Source organism: Scatophagus argus, chromosome 22 (genome assembly GCF_020382885.2).
Source record: "Scatophagus argus isolate fScaArg1 chromosome 22, fScaArg1.pri, whole genome shotgun sequence".
Taxonomy (NCBI): Eukaryota; Metazoa; Chordata; class Actinopteri; family Scatophagidae; genus Scatophagus; species Scatophagus argus.
In genome coordinates, this window is record NC_058514.1 from 3235081 (window position 1) to 3253490 (window position 18410).

Genomic DNA, 18410 nt, shown 5'->3' on the forward strand with positions numbered 1-18410 from the left:
CCACCAGCTGCTGAGCATTTATTAATGAGTTTACAGCCTGAAGTTGTCTCCTGTCCAACTGGTGATTAATCTGCTCATCTTGAGGGGGGGACTACAGACAGAATGGATCATTCTGGGCTCGTGTTTTTTGTTGGGGTTTTTTGCTCTCAGACGAGCCTCAAACCGCATCCCATGTAGCCACCAGATCTCCAGTCAGCATCCAAACTCGAACCAGAGAAACTTTGGGTCACCGTGTGAGGTGAATGCCAGCGTCTGTAAGTGGCACGTTGAGCATGAACGAATGAAGAGAGATGAATTTTATAAGAATTTTATAAGGAAACTATATTTAATTGGGCTCTTTGATAACATGGCCAATACATGAAAAACTAAGGTCCAATCTGGCAGCAATACTGGTCATCCAAATTGCATCAGTGTGTCCTTAAAACACAGACAATAGGGCATTAAGAACATAGTAACAATGCTGGCCTGTTTTCTTATCTATGCCACCAGGATATGGCAGCATTACAGTTTGAGTTCTGCATAATGTGATGGAAATCTGTTCAGGGGAAGCCTGTTTACAGATCTTGGGGAGTAGTGCTGCATGAATGAAAAAAGTTGTATAAAGCCTTTTGTGGCTCCAGAGGGAGCCGCACGAAATCCGATGAAAGCATCATAGCAGGTCTGCAGACTACAAGTTTGAAAATGTGGACAAAAGAAGTGAGCCGAGCAGGCCTCCGAAACTCATCTCATCTCTTGAGGCAGGCTTCTCAAGGTTAAATTAGCTGCTACGATAACAACACACCCAAACCTCCATATGAACTGTCAAGTTTCACTGTGTGATATTGTCCTGGAAGAAGAGTGCACCAAATAAAAATATGGCTGCATCAAAGCTGCATCTTTGAGGCAGCAGCTGTGAAACTGGGGGCTGAAACCCCAAAACTGAAGGATAGAAAAACGTATCTCGTTTACACGTATATGCACTCGTGTCAATGTGGCTTCGTTTTAGTAAGAACCAAGCCAAAAAGGCTGGGAAAGAACAGCATTGAAGCACTGAGAAGCACTGTGGTCACTCAGAAGGGGCTTTGACACACCTGTGAGAGCAACATCAGCTCTCGCATGTGCAGGTGACGCTGTGAAGTTCGCGGTAAAAAGAAAAGACACTTCAATGTGCAATCTGTTACGCCTCATTAAGTTTCAGCAGTCTGTTTGAAAATGACTCATCATGAACTCCTGGCTCAGAGACACGATATTAGAGATTAATTACTGGAAGACTTAGCACATGAGGCAGCAACAAACCTGAAAATAAGAAGAACAGAACGGGGCTTCTTTTCAGAGCAACTGTCATTTAACCTCGACATATCTTTCCTGCTGCTGTCATGTAAATCCTCCTCAGCTTTTGGAAAGAGAAGCGAAACAAAATACTGCCTGCATGGTTTGCTCTGACGCTGAGATGAGGTTGCACATCTGTCAGAAGCACTTACTTTCCATTGTTTTTGCTACAGCTGCGTTCTTTACATTCCAGTGGCTGTGACTCCCTTTGACTCCCAGAGAGGAGGGGACCAGAGGCTCCTCCGGGCTGATTCTGCACTTTAAAGCTCATGCAAAGGTGTCAGTTAGACATATGAAACCTGCTGCATGTTGGTTAAAGCGCTGAATTCAAAAAGCAGCACTGGTGTCACAAACCCTCATCAGAATCAGAATCGTCTTTACTGCCATGTAAGTGAAGAGGTTTCACATTACTAGGAATTTGTCTTGGTGATTGGTGCAAACATAGGACGTAAGAACGAGTAACATAGAATAGTAGAATAAAATAAAATAAAATAAGTAAAATAAATATGGTTCTGGAGGTGGTACAAATCAATGGGTATGGAATATCTGATGTTCATGAGCTCTTCTCTGGTGTAAAAGCATGCGGACACACAATATTTACAACAAAAACAGACAAAACTTGAATACGGGAGGTTCTTCATCATCCACGACTTCTGTCAGTGTAAAAACACCAAAATAACCAGTCCACTATGTAACGGACTGACCGGACTGGACTGGACTGGTCTGGACTGTGTAGGGGAAACTTTTGAAGATGTGTGAGGTTTTAAGGAAACTTGAAAATCTTTAAGCACAGAAGTTCCTTTGGTATTTGAGAACGCTATGTGTAAACTATCTGAGAGCTAAGGTTTCCGTGCAACAGTAGGGAACTCTGCATCAGAAAAACTGCAAGTATCTCAGACTAAAGAGTGAATCAACAACCAACAGCCACCACAGCATTGACTGGGAAGGGGGTCAAAGTCCTGGACCAGGAGTCAGTGGACAGTGAGAGGAAGATCAAGAAGGACGTCCTCACCTGAAGCCACCCATGAACAGATTCTGAAGGTTATGATGCCCCCTTTGCTGAAGAAGCAAATGAAACCTTCAAAAGTAAGCAAAACCTCAAGCTTGAATTTTGTAAAACACCTTGCATGAATACAGCCATCAACATGAGCCTTGAGACAGACTGGCTACCCATCCAGCCTGCATCGTGCATTTCGACCAATGAAAGCTGAGATGTGCTTCAGCCAACAACTTGCACATGCTCGTTAGAGAGTGAATGGATGATACTGTCTGTGTGTGTGTGTGTTTTCACTCCAGTCACAAAGAGAAGCTTTTTCTTTCTGGAATCAAGTTATGCTAACACCTAAATTCCCAAGAAAATCATCTAATTAAGAAGCGAGACAGAAATTAAAGAAATTGACCAAATCTGAAAAAAAAGATGTTTTTACTAGATTAGACCATCTGAGTGTTTGCATACTAATCTCCAAACAGTTGCCAGTGTGTGGACTTTTAATTTAACAAAACAAAAGAAGAGCAAAGAAGAATTATTATTACAGCTATACACAATAATATTATTACAGCTTAGATGTTTTCAAGCTCATACCGAACACCACAAATGACTGGAAGCTGAGTTGGGCAGTCAGCATCAGCTGAGCTGTAAACAGTTTAGTACGGCTCTTGAATAAAGAGTTTTATGTGCATAGAAGCAGTCATTTCTCCGCCCTGTGGGTGTAGTAGTAGGAGGCCCTGATAACTTACGAGACAACACTAAATCCTCATCTTTCCCAACAGTGTTAGGACATGAATCTCAACACGCCTTGGGCTGAGCTGCTGAGATAATTTGCCGACCAACAGTAAAACTGGCTTTCCTCGACGAGCAGAAATGTCTCCAGGCTGCACGGCGGCTGCGCTGGAATGTCTTGGACAGAGCTGTTTGGGGAACTGTGAGTATCTGTTTGACCTCATTAGTACCGCGGGCCAGGCTGTAGAGTCCATGTGCCAAGTCTGTACTCTCCCCACTACTTTATGCACACCACTGGAAGGAAGCTTGCTTGCTGGAATGAATGCGAAAAAGAGTGATGGGGAGAGAACGAGTGTTTATTTGCATGAGGATTAACTTACAATGTTGGCATGTTGATAAGGACACCACGGTTGTAAGATGAGTGCACACACTGCACACTGCACAACATCTTTGGCATACCAAGAACACGATGTTAATATGTAAGAATGACTGCAACACGCAGTGTGCAAATTAAGTCAGGGACTCTGTTTTCTTCGCTTTATTTCCTTGAATGCAAAATCCCAAATGCAGACGCAAAAACTTTTTCCGTGCTCTGCTCTTCGTGCATGCAGACCTGCACACACACAGGAAACACAGCTCATCTCCCTCACAAAACCAGTGAGCAACTGTAAAAGGTGCACAGCGCAAGACCGTAATGTGCAATGACAAGAGGCCAGGACTCGAATTCATCCGCCAGCACTCATGAGATGCAGTGGAGAGAAGAAAGCGTTCTGTTTCAGAGCATTTAGAAACGTCTCAGTGCCTTTCTGCACAGTGGGTCACTGTAGGACTTAACCAAAGAGGGCACATTCAGTGTGTAGCCGTCAGGTACATACAGGTATGTGTAACAGAGAAGGCCAAATTGGTTCTGACAATCCAGATGAAGTGGAATCCCCGGCAGGCCAGAAACACTGCTGGCCATACCTCCTATGTATGGATGAGATACAGCAGATTCACCGTCTGTGTGAACATTAAGCAGCCTGAGTGCCGTGTCTTTGAAAGTGACAGAGTCATTAACGATGCTGATTCATCCAGGGCCAAAAGTTAATGCCTGTAAAGGACGTGGAACCACATCAAAGGCCTCCACTACAATATTGTGTCTGAGCTGAGCGGGGAGCTGTTTGAGAGTAAAGTGATGCTGAGCTGCAAGCAACTGAGAATTGTTCTCAATACAGTCATCATCAGCTGGCATTCTGCTTTGCAGATGTTATCTCGGCTATGCACCGCTGAGTGGATCTATTTGCAGAGCTGCTGTCTGATGCTGTCCTCCCAAATACTTTAACACAGCCATTCTCCTGTGGAGGCCCAGGCTGCAGGCTCACGGCCACTTCACAGCAGACAAGGCAGGCTGTAACCCTACTGTGAAAAACCTCTCCAGATCCAGGAATAAGAATGAACCAAACCAACCACCTGGCTGATACTTTGTTACTTTTGATTTTTGTCAGGCAGCTAACGAAAACAAAAAAAAGCAAACTTTGAAGAGCAGCTATTGGTTGAAGACAGCATCCTTTTATCATTCTGAAGATGAAGAGATGCCACTCACACCCTCTTGTTACATATAATACCACAGACTACTACCGGGAAAAAACTGTAATGTATGCTGTAGTTTCTTTACACAGCTATTCAAAAGACATGACAGAACTGGGAGATCCTCAGCATTCGGACTTGGATCAGGAATTAAAACCTGATTTGAACATATACAACACGTGATGCCCATCTCTCCCCACTAGGCGCCAATGAACTCATTCTTTGCCATGCAGAAGAGAAGCAAAACCACCCTGCTTGAAGTCCACACAGCTAGAGTGGCTTTGCTCTTATTTAGCCGAGCATCTTTTCAGGGGTGGTAAAGCTGTGGCTGGCATCACACTCCCATTTGGGACCGACTCGGCGCCAAGGCTGTTCCTGCAGCATTCAGTCACGGATCCAGAAAAACACCATACAACGCCTCTCTGCGTGATGTCCGAATGGATGACAACACCCACAATGCAAACTGGCACAGGAAGAGAGGAGGGAAGCGATGAGAGAGAAGATAGGAAAACAACAGAGGGAGAGAGAGAGAGAGAGAGAGACATGCAGAAGAGTGAGTGGAGGGATGGAGAGGAAGCTTAGCAATGCAGCCCTCATTTCACACGCCTAATCAGAATAACAATGGCTGCTTTCAAGTTAGAATAATAGAGGCCCATCACTCATCATAATAGCTCGAAGCACGGCCTGGTCAGGCTAAAGCCATACGGTGTGCCACAGGAACCAGGGGAGGCTCATATAGTAGTCACTCAGTGGATTGAAAGAGTGGCTAATAAAGGCACTGGTCTGGGCCACTGGCCTGAAGCCAGACCCTACTGGACAGTTAAACAAGCTTAAAGGAGCCGCCAGCGTTACAAGCTAACTGCATTAAATTCCACCACAGCAGTCAGACTTCACTTTCCAGAAAACAAACACAGCAAAGTGCAGACTGGTGTACACTTAGAGAAGACAAATCAAAATTAAACAAGTCAGACAAGTCTGCCCCTGCACACCACGCAGTATCCTGTCACTGCACCAACGCAGGAAGTGACTGTGATGAAACTGCTCCCTTTCCGGAGAGCTGACCTGCATCAGCATGACAGCTTTGTGTGCTTCTACAACAACAGACATGGACGTGCTGACACACATCACATGCAGCTGGAGAAGCAGGTCAATGTGCCTCAGCTAAGCAGCAGCAACAACAGACAGTGATGGAGCTCACATCACAAGTTTGTGGTCCTGTGGACTTTGGAACTGCAAGTTCCCTTCAATTATCCCAGGAAGAAAAAGAAAAAAAACGTGCTGAGAAAGTGAACAAGGGTCATTAAGCAAAGGGAAGATCATGGAAAAAAATGAATGAGCTGTGGCCATTTCTGAGGTCAGTCACTTTCAGCTGCGTGCATGAATGAATGAATGTGTTAGGCGCGATTCATTCTAGGCGAGCAACAGGAGAGCTGTGAACAACAGCCTTTCAATGTAGTTCCATTACGGAGACAAAAAGGTACAAATCTCATACTTATGATGCCCGAGAAGTAAGCTTTAACTCTGAGAGCGAGCGAGAACAGAAGGAGGATGACTGTGCCTTCAATTTTCTTTTCATTCTCCTAATTTCATTATAGCCTGTTGTTCCACTGCTGCCATTCCACTGAAAGAAAATAAAAGGAAGAGCGGATCGAGAGAACAGGGCGAGGGAGCTGGGAAAAAGGATATTAATGAAGGCAAAGTGCAAACTGCAGGGCAGGAGTGAAGGGAGCGAAGGACCGAGGTGCTTTCTTTGGTTAATTGTTGGAAGAAGTCAGGCAACGCTTGCTGAATGATGCCGCACTGGGACAGCAGGGAGAGCGAGGCCACACACACTCCCTTGACCTCAGTCTAATTACTGCATACCTTGTGGTGGATAACAGCAATTCTGCAGAGACTCACGGAGGAGACGAGGACGATGTGACGCCAGATGCCTTCCCTGTTCGTCCCTTTTGTACCTCCCTGTGCTTTCCAAAGCAGCACAGCACGGCTCTGCTGCCCAGGGGCAACGACAACTTCTGGTAGGAAGTGTTCAACACCCTCACGCTCTCTTCATCGCTGGCTGCAAATGAGCTCTTCCCACAAGCGCAAAATGTACAGATGTGAGTTTTTAAAATCGCCCACAGCGAGATGAGTTTTCAATCAACAGTCGGGCTTTTTACTGCAAACGGCAAGTGCAGATCGTCTGACTCCACAATGCTGGGAGGGAAAAGTCAAACTGGGCATATTTTGGACAGCATATTTTCGTAGTGCATGAAGTTCCTGAAGCATAAGATCAATGTTTAAAGAAACCGAGCGCATGGGGGAAAATAACAGCCAAAAGCCATGGGGTTACTCAGAAGAGAGTGTGAACGCAGCACAGTATGGCCGACGGCACAAAGATTCAACTCTGGCATCAGGACAAATAAGATCGATCGATTTTAACCTCCAACTTCGCTCTAATTTAGGGCAGAAAAACCCACAAGTGATTTTACACAAACCCTTGTTTACATCATGAAGCAGAGATCCAGCTTAAATATTCATTAATACATGTTACATTTGCTCATAATACACAAAGACAGTAATAATTTTCTGTATTTTTTGGGGGTAAATTCAAATGCACTCAGTGAAGCTCAAGATAAACTTTTATTTGAAAAACTGCTACCAACATAATGGTTTGTTTATCAGTGGACTGTAACAAACAATTCCATTTAATATGGACTTACTTTTTCTGTTAATTGATTAATGGTATATTAAAATTAGGAGTCACGTGATTAACCTTGAATTCATCCTGTAGCCTCTTGGGCACATTACAAGGTGACTCAGTCATCCCTGCTGCTGCACTGACCTGCAACGCCCTTTGAGTCGTAAATGTGTCACCTCAGTCGAGACACAAGACACAAGATTTAGAATAAAGACTCTGACGGCTGTAAAAGTGAGACACATTTGAGAGATTAATAGTCCAACTGCTTGCCAAGAAATAAAACGATCCCGGTCAGTGCCAAGTTCCCTTCCTCTCTTTGAAAAAACTCACAAATCGACAAATAAATCTGATAAGAATTCAACAAAGGAAGTGACTTCCTACACACTTCATCCCAACAGTCACCACCGATTTCTTGATTCATTTTTGTGCCTAAACCTGATCAAACCTGGTCTCAGATCAAAACAGGGTGTTATTTTTGATGACGTTGAGAGGGTAATCAAATCGGTCAACGCTCACATGTCGTGGCCAAGTCAAGCTAACTTTATTTACAAAGCCCAATAGAGCAAATCTTCATGGAGCGTCACAATCTGAAGCACATGAGACACCACTGATTTTAGGACCGTCAATCTGGAGAAACTGTCCCTAATTGATGCCTGAAATCAAAGCTGCTACAGCAATGACAGAAATAAGATGAAGAAAATGTGTTTACGACCACTCATTAAAACGAAGCTTCGTGGAAGTTTAATTTATTTATTTACATAATGTCTCTCTCTCCTGGCTCCAACTCAATAACTCTCTTTTAGCCAAACCAATCAGATCTTGCCACTACATCTGTGAGCCAATCGCCTTGTTGCTGTCAAACTTCAAAACTGTTTATTTCCCCACTACTGTCAGATGCCTCAGATGCCAAGTGTCAAACTCAATGAGACTTTTCTCCACAATCACTGACGTCCAGCTCCTCTGAACTCATCATGAGTCCTGCTCTACATCACATTCAGCCTTATCGTCAGCCGTTACCACCAGCGTCCACACCTCATTGGGTGGGTGGGGGGGGCATTCCTGGACAGCGAGTGGCATCACTTCCTCCTGAATATAACAACATCATTGTTGTCTACATAATTCAATGGTCTAGTCCTCTTTTTCCTCCCTTATGAAGACTTGTATATAGCTGTATATTGTACTGTGTTTACTGTACTTGTAAATTGTAAATTTATTACCTCTAGATTTTTTTGTGAGTCCTTGTGAGCTGCCACGACAAGTAAATTTCCCCACTGCAGGATCATTAAAGTTCATCTTATCTTATCTTATCATGATTGAGTCTAATCATCGAGGGCTTTTCCATGTTTCTTCATGTATTCATTGCACAGAAAGTCAAATAAATTAAATCTATCACGCTTTCAGTACCTTTTTCAGTTGAGTCTTGCTAGAAGACCAAAAGACCAGAGTGACAACATAATCTCTTTCCAACTTTTTGTGTATTTCTATTATTATTATTATTATTATTATTATTATTTTAGGCACATAAAAGAAAAATTCTGGCGAACAAATCATATTCTTACTGTGTCCTTTTGTCTGTTTTAGAGGAAAAGGACCACATCCAGCAAAGTGGAATCTAACAACAGGCTCGACTGGAAATGGGGACCAGGTTTAAGGATCCAGCAGCACACAAAGCGCGAGCTGATGCCCGTGCTGATGGACCGAGGAATAACAGAGAAAGCAGTCCTGTTATGGCTGTCACTCGAATTAAAGCCTGAACAGTGTGAAAAGCAGCTTCTCCTCTCTCTGTCTGTCAACTCTCCTTCCCTCCCTCCTTCCTGTGCTTCCTCTGCATCTACTGAGCATCAGGTGTGTTAAGGCCAGGCTGTCTTTCAGAGGGTCCCTCGCTCTGTGGCTGACAGTTAGGGAGGCATGAATAATGTGTGCGAGCACGGGGGACAGGCAGGCCGAGCTGCGCAGTCGGCCTCTTCATCTCCCCAAGTCCTTTTAAACTTGCTGCCTCTCTCTTGGGCTCCCAAGAGAGAGGAGAACAGGATGAAATGAGTGTGTGAACGGGGGGGCAAAATACAGTGGTGCATATGTTTAAAAAAAAAAAAAAAAAAAAAGAATCCCAGAAGTGATGACATGAGCCGGTTTTAAGCAGCTGGAGGTGACCTCGCTGCAGGCAAAACCAACAGGGTGGAGGGTGGTTGCTAAAGGGAAGCTAAAGGCTACTATAAGGCTTGACAGGAATCCCAGAAAAGTCAAAATGATCCACAGACAGTGCTGGCCTAAAGGACGCATGAATCCTCAGTGTGAGACAGCAGAGTGAGACCGATGTGATGGGCGCAACACTGAGGCAGGTTTTACTGAACAGACATGCTAATAATGTGTCCCGTGGCTCCTGGTAGGATCTATACTGCCCGCTGGCAAATCAATGTCTTGTTAACAGTCTTACTGCAGACTCCTTAGCTTGTCTCAAACTGCTGCTCTGTCGGTCCTGGACTGCAATTCACGCTCGTAATCGATCAATAAACGCTGCGCTTTCTACAAGGAGCCCCGAAGCCCAGTGTGATTTTGATGAGCTTCTGTTTACGGTAGCCGTCGTATCATCACTTGACAGTTTAAAGGGCCAGTTCAACATTTTGGGAAATATGCTTATTTACATTCTTGCAGAGTTAGGTGAGACAATTAATGCCACTGCAGTGTCTGTGCATTAAAATGTGGCTACCCCGGTTCTAGCACCAACCAGAGCCTGTATCATTTCCTAATCAACAAGTTGCATTTGTTTGTTTAATCTGCAAACAAACCTTAAACCTAACGAACATAAAAACAATAATTTGTGGTCTCAAGAGAGGTTACACGCTCGAACATTTGCTTTGCCAACCAACAGCACAAAGATGTCTGTTAATATGAATAAACTACTGTTGTACAAACACTCACATATTGTTGTTTTTAAAATCTGTTTGTGTACCGACAAATGAATCAGTAGGAAACACAACCAACAGACAGGCAGTCTTCAGCTTTGGAGAAAGCCAAGCAGCAGCAGCTAGCAGCTCCTCTCTGTCTCTTATGGTAAGCTAAGCTAACCATCGTCATCAAGCTTGTTTCCTGTGGCTGTTGCTACCCAACCCAGAGTTATCATATCACAAGCAAACCCCGTTCTGAACTGCCTAAGAAAAGCTATAAAGAAACAACATATGTCTGAACTACAACGTGTAGCTTTAGCCTGAGACCAGCGCGATGAATTAGCGCGATATTATGCATGTAGACGTCAAAGACAAAACAAGACGCGTTCTGTCAACCGTTTGCTGTTTGCCGTCCACCATTTGTAGAACCAATTAGCCTTTAAATAAACAAATCCATCTTGGACTGACGCTAATCCACTCAGAAACACACACACTGAGGTGGACACAAATATTTTCTATATCAAACACACACACGTGCACACACACACACACGCGCACACACACACACTCATCCATGTTAGAACAAAAACACAAGACTGTTTGATCCTTTCCAAGAGAGCGGCAGAGAAGGACAGACCAACCAGCAGGGCTCTCAGAAAGGCTTTAATCGCTCCGTATTGATTCCTCCCTCTTTATATTTTTATTTTTTTTATTTCTTTTGTTTTTTTGGTGATTCAGCAGCAACTTGTGTGGGTTGAGGAGTTTGCTTAATATTCCCTGCTCTCCATGAGCAGGTCAGCCAATTTCGCCCTCCCCAATGCCTTCGCTCCAAAATATCCCATTTAGATCTCATTTATATTCATACCATTGGCAGTCTGAGGGAGTAGGAATATTAACTTTTCCCAACACGAAATGTAAAATCGTACAACATCTCCCTGTACAAAATCTTATCCAGCGGGGGTGGAGGAGGGGTGCATCTAGTTGCACAACAGCCATCCCTTCCCACTTTGTGATTCATCACGAGCTTCACTACCCTGATGTTTACTCTGGCTTCATCATCTGCCTACAGGGCTGCTGGTGTCTGCAATATTTCTCGTTGTGACTCTGATTGGTTTTTGATAAAGAAGAGGAGTGAAGGAGGGTGAAAACAATACGACTGCTTTCCGTGCAAAGGAAAAAAAAACTAAAACTTGACTGAAGATGACAAAATTGATTTGAGGATCGACTAATCTTTGGGACAAAAGAGGCATCACTGAGACTTGAGGAAAAACATCACAACAGGGTGACGTTTGGTGACAAACAAACGTTCCTGCGAGAGAGAGAGAGAGAGAGAGAGAGAGAGAGAGAGAAAGAGTTAAATGGCTCGGTGTAAAACTGTGCATGTACAGTAAACTGTGAGGAAATCATTAGCTTCCTAATGTTTAAAATACAATCACGCTGACGGCTTTGGCGTCAGTGACGAAAAACATGGAGTGGATTCGAGCTCCCCGCTCGACGGCTGAGTCTTAAATCGGCTTAGTCTTTTCTTTATTAAAGCCTCACGCTGCAAAGAAGAGCAGCTTTTAAGTGTTGGATTCCTGAACTCATCCATCCATCCATCCATCCATCCATCCATCCATCCATCCATCGAGCGATACAAGCTCTCCGTCTCCTGCCTCATCTGCACAGGTGAACACACAGCGTCCTCACAGAGCGCCGGTGTGTTTGATGGAACCACCATCAACACACACTTGTAAAACGTGAGTGAGAGGTTTAATCCTCCTTCATGCCAGGATGGTTAGTTCAAAGTTATCTGGAGTGAAATGCAACACCTGTTAATGAGCACAGGACCTGCCTGGTGCTGAAACTGCCGGTCAACACGCTGATAATGACTGATTTATCCTCATTATTAAATAAATACGCAACGTTTTTACAATTTGCAACTGAAATACCTACAAATCTGTAAGCCCACATGTGCTGTGACCAGGTGACCTGTTTACCTGTGGAGTGTTCCAAACAGGTGTTTTCTGGGCATTCCACAACTTTCCCAGCCTTTTGTTGGCCCTGTACTGGCTTGTTTGAAACCTGCTGCTGTTGTCAGGTCAGAATAAACAGATGTTTACAAAAATCTATTAAGCTGATGAGATAAAACATATCGTCTTGGTACGGTTTTCAGATGAGTACACGTCCTCTGTTTCTTCTAGCGCCATTATCAGCTTAGAAATATATTTTTTTATGTCTAACTACATGCTAAGACGAATAGCATGCCCCATCAGCACTAATTAGCAAGAGTTAGCACACAAGCTGACACACTGAACTTAAATGGTGAATTTGCCAACCATCAGCATGCTAGCATTGTCGTTTGGAGCATGTTAGCATTTAGCACAAAGCACAACCCAAGTACAGCCTCACAGAGCAAACAGACTGCTGTTGTACAGACTGAATAAACCACCTGAAGGCAGCACTTCTACTGGCCATTGGCCATTTGATTTCCTTTTGAACAAAATAAGATAACAATTTATATATCAAGATGAAATTGGCTTTAAATGCAAAGCAGCTCTTATAATAACACACATCACAGCTGGTCACATGTGTAGTGCTTGTACATGACATGCTGCTGCAGGTCCATTCAGAAAAGCTGCAAAAAGCTGAAGAACAAAGCAACTCACAGCTTGTTATTTCAATCACCGTACGTAGCAGCTCGAATAAGATGGCTGAACCACATCGCACATTCAGTTCGACAAACCTGCACAAAACAGCACTTTACGGCCTCGCTAAGTCTTTGGCACATTCAGTTAATGTTAATTAATTGCCACATACACTATATGGCACAAATACACACAAACACTTCAGTACAAGCTACCTCACACGAACAATGCAAAACGCACACAAGTTTGCAGCCTTCCCATTTCTCAGTGCTTGGAATACTTCCACTCGCCACAACAGATGGCTGATGTTGACAAGGAGGGACAGGTAGTTATGTATGAGTGTGTGTGTGTGTGTGTGTGCGTATCTTATCATTACCTGTCTCCAGAGGTGAGCCTGGCAGTCACACAGTGTAACAGAGGCAACGACAACAGGATCTCTCCACCAAACCTCTGTCAGGCATGATTGGACAGCGTGTGGTAAGTGGTGCAAAGGCCCCGGGGACAACGCTGACACAAACACACACATACACACACACGTACTGGAGGATAGGCGCTCTTTGTGTGTGTGTGTGTGTGTGTGTGTGTGCATGCGTGTGTGCGAAAGAGAGAGACTGTTTGTGTATCACACTTTCTGTGTTACACTTGCTGGTGCAACTTAACACTTTCAATGGGACCCTGACAAGAAGACAGATGGGCCTGACTGTACTGAGGATCATTACCACACTCCCACACAACAGTGTGTGTGTCTGACTCAACACAACTCCTCTGGGATTGCCCCCCCAGCAGACGGGTGACCAATCCAAACTCATCACCGCTCACATCAGTCATTCCATTACTTGAGCACGCACCATTGGCTTGATGGTGTCATAACTAACATGCTGGGTTTTCCTTGAGCTGTACCGGACAGCTTGTGCGCCACTGTTTTGTGAATTGTTTCCTTGTTGCATGAAGTTTCACGCTCAGGATTCCTTTCTGCAAATCAGTTTAATCTTTGGACGGAGTGAGGCCGACCCCGCGACCCTTTTTCACTTTGGGCTGATGTAAACGACGTGCAGCTCACAGCCCCTCAGCAGTTTGGCCGTCGCTTGAGCTGCGCAAAGTAAAGGATGTTCAAAGAGGACGTCACACATCATTACGAAACGGCAAAGTATTCCTGCGTTAGCTGCAAGCACAGACTCAAGAGCAGGACATCACAGGAACGTGGATGTGTAATGTCAGGATTTGTATGTATAAATAAACAAAAACACGGCCACAACAGAGAGGACAGTGAACCTTTGACAAAAACAATGACAAATAAAGTCTCCATTCTCTTGGAGCAATTAATCTCTCTAACAAGTTCAAGGCAATCTCCAATACCTGAGATATGTTAGCTCCGGAACAACCGGGTGGACCTGTCGACACCGCCACCCCAGGAGCCACACTGTGAGCCAACAACAACCTTTCAAAACTCACGGTACTGTCATGACTGCTGCCATTTCTGCCTCGCTGAAGCTGCCTGCGTTTAGGCTGCTGTAATGACTTTCCTCAACACCAGCCAACACTAAAGTGGGCGCCCCATGAGCACATACTGATTGCCTTCGGCTGACCTGGAAATGTCTGCTCTTACCTGCGCTCAACACCACTCGGCGAGGCTCAATCAGCATACAGCCACAGTGAAGTACGGCTACAGTAAGAGCTGCTCACTGTAGCGCCAGTGAAAAGACGCAGTGACAGCATCCATAGCTGGCTGCATTAATGCCTCGCCGGAGCTTCAGCAGGAAGCCGAATCGGGGCATTTTCAGTATGTGTGCCAGAGAAAAATGGACAGAAGGAAAAGAGCAGGGAATATGATGTAAAGTTTATTCATCATGATGGCTTGGCAGCAATACTTTTGATTATCCAAGGTAAAACTGAGTCAAGACAGCAGCGGCTTTCCTTTGTCTGGTGCTGACTTTACTTCACATCACATCACATCCTGATTTAGCGGCCCCACCACTCACGGGTTTAACTTCACCTTGCTGAGGCACAGCGTTGATTTCTGTGGTTCAAGAAGGCAGGATACCAGAGAACCACCTGTCTGGTTTCTCTGAACTCTCTCCCAGTGCTGCTTCCTGTACAGCCGCCCCGCATTGACTTAACAACAACAACTGTGAGCTGAAGCTGTAAGTTTAGATAGATAGATAGATAGATAGACAGATAGATGACTTTATACATCCCTGAGGGAAAATTATGTAAAAGGACTCCCGATCCGCTTCAGCACGTCGGTCGCGATGCCGATAAGGGTCCACGGGGCAGATTCGGTGCATCCCTACAGAAACAGTCATCGTGCACATGTATCATCTCTGTGACATCAGTGGTCTGAGAGGGTTAAAACTTCCATCTCCACTGGCATTAAGCGTAAAGGGGCCAAATCACTCACAGGAAGTCCTCTTTTTCCTTACGTTACCCCTAATCTGTCGCTCTAACGAGAACTCACTGTGTCTCTGGGTAATTTTGCCCCGCGTTCTCTTACACGCCCATCAGTGTGTGTTGTGTCCTCACTGACTGACTGTGGGTGGCAATCAAATCTCGTCCTCACCTCAGAGACTAATAACCGACCTGATATCACCGAGTGAGAAAAGGGATAAAGACCAAGGATTTCAGACGTTATGAAAAATTAAAACCTCGTTAGAGCACGTAGGAAATTAACAGCTCAGAAGCATGACTCATTATAACATAAAGTAAGTGTGAATCATAATCTGGCGTCTTTTAATTGCGCAGAGGATCGTGATGAAAGTCGGCGACCGAGGCAAGATCTCGCCAGAGAAAGGGGCGGCGCTGCTACAGCTGTGAGAGAGAACTTGATGTATTATTCAAAAAGGCCATCAACAACCTCTGGAGATGGACCACGCGTGTAAACTGGTCAGCGACCCTGTGCCTTAGCTGGAGGCTAAAGGAGGGGAAACAAAGCACAATTTATGGCTTTTATGGGGATGTGGCGGGAGCTTTTGTAACCCAGTATCTGAGAGGCTGTTAGCTTTAATGGCTGGCAGCGTGTGGCTCTTGTTTATAAAGGATATGTTCTACAAAAGGACAGCTTAGACTCCCCAAATCAAAGTCCTGTTCGGGTTTTGTTCGACAACACTTTAACTGTTCATGTTAACAAATAGCGCTCAGAATTTAAAGAGTTGTACTCTATCATTACTGCTGGGTGTTATTTTATCCTTTAACCATATTTTTGCTTACAAATGGAACAATTCTTCAAGTACACCCAATAGTGGATGAGGAAATTACATTCCTCTGCCTACAGTCATGTGCTCCAGCAGTTTCAACAATAACCAGTATTTATCTAAATCTAAGGATGCCTGCTGAAGTGATTTGTCGACCATCTAAAAAGAAAAAGCGCAAGCAAAAGCAGGCCAATGAAGCTGCTTCGGATTATTTATTTTCTTCATAATAAATGGGCAAATAGCAGACAATGTTCACATCCATGTTTTGCCACCACGCGAGTTCATACAGGAGCAAATCCTCTCGTTTGCGATGGTGGAAAGAGAAAATGCGTGCAAGTAAACACCACATGATCACACCCTCCTGTGCTACATTCAGCCTGCTGGTAGGACAGTCGTGTCATACAGAGTTGTAACACTAATCAAGTCTTAAAAGCACTCAGTGGCTCTAGAGCATACAGGAAAATGAGCTGACAAAAGTATGCTATGAACAGCAGGGCTGAACAATCAGGGTTGCATCAAAGGATGTGGATGAAACTCCATCTCCAAGTTTGAGGGCAAAGCAGACAAGATAAAACGTGACAATTAACTTTGTTGTTGTTCAATAACTGCTGATAACTAAAACATTTACTGTCGAGGCAAACAAAAATTGACTTTGGGCAAGCGGATTTCTGACCCACTTGACCTCAAGGCAGGACCCTCAGATTTCATTATGAATAAAAGTCACACACCGACTTTGACGTTTGTTTGACATTAACCAGGCTGCCAGAACGTCCATGAATCTGAACATACAACCCAAACACTGTACAGTGTCAACTCACCTGGCAACCTGGCAACCCAATCAATGGGGTGTGTGTGTGTGTGCGGGAAACATCTGAATACCCCAGCAAGTTGAAGCAGCAACAACAACACACACAACAGACACAACTAACACACAAAATAGACACTTCTCTTCGTAAAATGATAAATGTTAAAGTAAAGTGATGTGAGAACAAGCTTCATCTATCAGGCCTGCTTCATACTGTGACGATTACAGGAGTTAAAGTCCAAAATATCCGGTATTGAACTCTGCAAGGACACCGCAGGATGTTTCCCCTCCTTAATATTTACGTAACGCACATATCAGCCATATTAAGAAGAATCCGACACTTTTCACAACCCATCAGGCAGACACGAGCAGACCAACGGGAGAATATCAATCACTTGGGCATCCACTGGAAGATATAAATATTTCATGGACGAAAAATAAATAAATAACTAATACAACGACATGAGTTTGATACAGGCTTGGCTGCCTTTTGAAGAAATCTCCAGTGTGATCCAGTGTGATGCCCCACACACACACACACACACACACTTTGATCCAAAGCCTCTTAAAGGGTTTTGCTGATTTTTTCACCCCAAAATGAGAGTCCACAGATCCTCCTCCTCCTCCTCCTCCTCCTCCTCCTCCCAGCTCACAATAGAAGACACCCGGTGTCATTAGCTGCAGACATCAAAGACACGGACAGCCAGAGGAGTGTGTGGTAAGAGCTTCACGTCCAGCGGAAACGAGCGTCGGTTGGTGCGAGTCAGGCGTGTTGACATGACTTCTTGCTCTGTCTAAATGCGAGAGTCAACATGAGCAATTTGGCTGCCACACGTGTTGCAATTCAAAAACGTCTCCAACGACTGCAGGGTCTTCGGGCAGCTTCGTGTGCCTCCAGTGAAACCACAACATCTCGCTTAAACAATCTACTGCACGTCCAGCTCGAGAGGATTAATAATAATAATAATAATGATATTCCTGCTGAGTCTGTGGCATTCAATAACCGTGACCTTATCTTACTTTATGGTACTTTTCATTTCTCGTGACACAGCTATAATGTTGAAATAGGGACCGGGGGGATTTGCTCTAATATTTATACAATATCCTTTCCAAATCCAATTTAGTCCACTCAATGCAGCACAAATTGGATAATAAATATTGCATACTTAAATGTCTACTTTGAGCAAAAAAAAAAAATTACATAAGTGATTCAAAGGTTATGAAGTAAATGTAGAGCAATTTTCTCTGCCTCAAGAAAGAAAGCAAACTCACAACTACAAGTTATCCCCAAAAGGTTACTGACACCGCAGCACAGACATTTTTACAAGACTTTTCACTGACTCTTATTTCCTCCATCGCTCATTTTTGTTTATTGAAACATCACAAAATATGTCCAAGTTGGTGTATTCAGACTGACCAGCAGTCCCAAACCCAAAAATATTCAACTTACGATCAGAGAAAACTAAACTAATGCAGGAATTGTTTATATAGGAGCTAAAAATCGAACATTTTCAACGTTGCTGCGTTAAAAAACAACATTAATGAATAATAAGCAAAACAATTACTGTCCCTAGTCAACGCATGGACTCTTTCAGCCCTGTAAACACAAATCAAAGTGACTGCACGGAGTG

General features: G+C 44.1%; 1 protein-coding gene across 11 annotated transcripts in view; it reads right to left on the reverse strand.

The window, feature by feature from the left end:
* The window catches only part of magi2a (membrane associated guanylate kinase, WW and PDZ domain containing 2a), a 215331-nt gene that overhangs the window by 157659 nt on the left and 39262 nt on the right, over positions 1 to 18410 (reverse strand). The window lies entirely within an intron of this gene.